Below are 3138 nucleotides of genomic sequence, written 5' to 3' on the forward strand. Positions count from 1 at the left end.
GGGGGGGCGCCACCTCCTGGCTGCTGCCCTCTCTCTCCCTTAAAGCCCACTAAGGGCCAAATAACTTCAAGGGGGGGGGGGGTTCCGGTAACCCTCCGACACTCCGGTTTTATCCGAAACCTCCGGGAACATTTCCGCTGTTCAAACATAGCCGTCCAATATATCATTCTTTATGTCTCGACCATTTCGAGACTCCTCGTGATGTCCGTGATCACATCCGGGACTCCGAACTACCTTCGGTACATCAAAACACATAAACTCATAGTACCGATCGTCACCGAACGTTAAGCGTGCGGACCCTACGGGTTCGAGAACTATGTAGAGATGACCGAGACTCGTCTCCGGTCAATAACCAATAGCGGAACCTGGATGCTCATATTGGTTCCTATATATTCTACGAAGATCTTTATCAGTCAAACCGCATAACAACATACGTTGTTCCCTTTGTCATCGGTATGTTACTTGCCCGAGATTCAATCGTCGGTATCTCAATACCTAGTTCAATATCGTTACCAGCAAGTCTCTTTACTCGTTTTGTAATGCAACATCCTGTAACTAACTCATTAGTCACATTGCTTGCAAGGCTTATAGTGATGTGCATTACCGAGAGGGCCCAGAGATACCTCTCCAATACACGGAGTGACAAATCCTTATCTCGATCTATACCAACTCAACAAACACCATCGGAGACACCCCTAGAGCATGTTTATAGTCACCCAGTTACGTTGTGACATTTGATAGCACACTAAGTGTTCCTCCGGTATTCTGGAGTTGCATAATCTCATAGTCATAGGAACATGTATAAGTTATGCACAAAGCAATAGAGTAAACTAAGCGATCAAAGTGCTAAGCTAATGGATGGGTCTAGTCAATCACATCATTCTCTAATGATGTGATCCCGTTCATCAAATGACAACTCTTGTCCATGGCTAGGAAACTTAACCATCTTTGATTAACGAGGTAGTCAAGTAGAGGCATACTAGTGACACTCTGTTTGTCTATGTATTCACACATGTACTAAGTTTCCGGTTAATCCAATTCTAGCATGAATAATAAACATTTATCCTGATACAAGGAAATATAAATAACAACTTTATTATTGCCTCTGAGGCATATTTCCTTCAGTCTCCCACTTGCACTAGAGTCAATAATCTAGATTACACAGTAATGATTCTAACACCCATGAAGTTGTGACGCCCCCGATTTGACCGTACACTAATCATGCACGCAAATGTGTACGATCAAGATCAGGGACTCACGGGAAGATATCACAACACAACTCTACAACATAAATAAGTCATACAAGCATCATAATACAAGCCAGGGGCCTCGAGGGCTCGAATACAAGTGCTCGATCACAGACGAGTCAGCGGAAGCAACAATATCTGAGTACAGACATAAGTTAAACAAGTTTGCCTTAAGAAGGCTAGCACAAACTGGGATACAGATCGAACGAGGCGCAGGCCTCCTGCCTGGGATCCTCCTAACTACTCATGGTCGTCGTCAGCGGCCTGCACGTAGTAGTAGGCACCTCCAGTGTCGTAGGTGTCGTCGTCGACGGTGGCGTCTGGCTCCTGGACTCCAACATCTGGTTGCGACAACCAGATAGAAAGGAAAGGGGGAAAAGAGGGAGAGAAGCAACCGTGAGTACTCATCCAAAGTACTCGCAAGCAAGGAGCTACACTACATATGCATGGGTATATGTGTAAAGGGGCATATCAGTGGACTGAACTGCAGAATGCCAGAATAAAAGGGGGATAGCTAGTCCTATCGAAGACTACGCTTCTGGTCATCTCCATCTTGCAGCATGTAGAAGAGAGTAGATTGAAGTCCTCCAAGTAGCATCGCATAGCATAATCCTACCCGGCGATCCCCTCCTCGTCGCCCTGTTAGAGAGCGATCACCGGGTTGTATCTGGCACTTGGAAGGGTGTATTTTATTTAGTATCTAGTTCTAGTTGTCATAAGGTCAAGGTACAACTCCGGGTCGTCCTTTTACCGAGGGACACGGCTATTCGAATAGATAAACTTCCCTGCAGGGGTGCACCATATAACCCAACACGCTCGATCCCATTTGGCCAGACACACTTTTCTGGGTCATGCCCGGCCTCGTAAGATCAACACGTCGCAGCCCCACCTAGGCTCAACAGAGAGGTCAGCACGCCGGTCTAACCCTATGCGCGCAGGGGTCTGGGCCCATCGCCCTATGCACACCTGCATGTTGCGTACGCGGCCGGAAGCAGACCTAGCCCCCTTAATACAAGCGCGAGCTTACGGTCCAATGCGGCGCGCGCCACTCAGTTGCTGACGTCAAAAGAGCTTCGGCTGATACCACGACGTCGGGATACCCATAACTACTCCCACGTAGATGGTTAGTGCGTATAGACCAAATGGCCAGACTCAGATCAAATACCAAGATCTCGTTAAGCGTGTTAAGTATCCGCGAACGCCGACCAGGGCCAGGCCCACCTCTCACCTAGGCGGTCTCAACCTGCCCTGTCGCTCCGCCACAAAGATCCACTTGCGGGTACTCCTACGAGCCGACCCGACTTTAGTCACCACATGTGTCATGTATATAGTATATAAGTATATACCCGTGATCACCGCCCAGGTGATCACGGCCCGATAGTATAGCACAGCGGACGGACAAGAATGTAGGGCCACTGATGGAAAACTAGCATCCTATACTAAGCATGTAGGATTGCAGGTAAAGGTAACAACAGTAGTAGCAAGGATAGGCTATGCATCAGAATACGATATCGGAAAGCAGTAACATGCTACACTACTCTAATGCAAGCAGTATAGAGAAGAATAGGCGATATCTGGTGATCAAGGGGGGGGGGGCTTGCCTGGTTGCTCTGGCAAGTAGGAGGGGTCGTCAACTCCGTAGTCGAACTAGGCAGCAGCAGTGTCGGTCTCGTAGTCTACCGGAGAGAAGAGGGGGAAGAAACAGTAAATACAATGCAAACATAAACATGACGATGCGTGACATGACAACGAGCGGTACTAGGTGTGTCCTAACGCGACAGTAGGTGGTACCAGCGAAGGAGGGGAACACCCGGGAAAGTATTCCCGATGTTTTGCGTTTTCGGACAGATGGACCGGAGGGGGAAAGTTGCGAGTTCAATAGGTTAGGGAG

Source organism: Triticum aestivum, chromosome 1D (assembly GCF_018294505.1).
Source record: "Triticum aestivum cultivar Chinese Spring chromosome 1D, IWGSC CS RefSeq v2.1, whole genome shotgun sequence".
Classification (NCBI taxonomy): Eukaryota; Viridiplantae; Streptophyta; class Magnoliopsida; order Poales; family Poaceae; genus Triticum; species Triticum aestivum.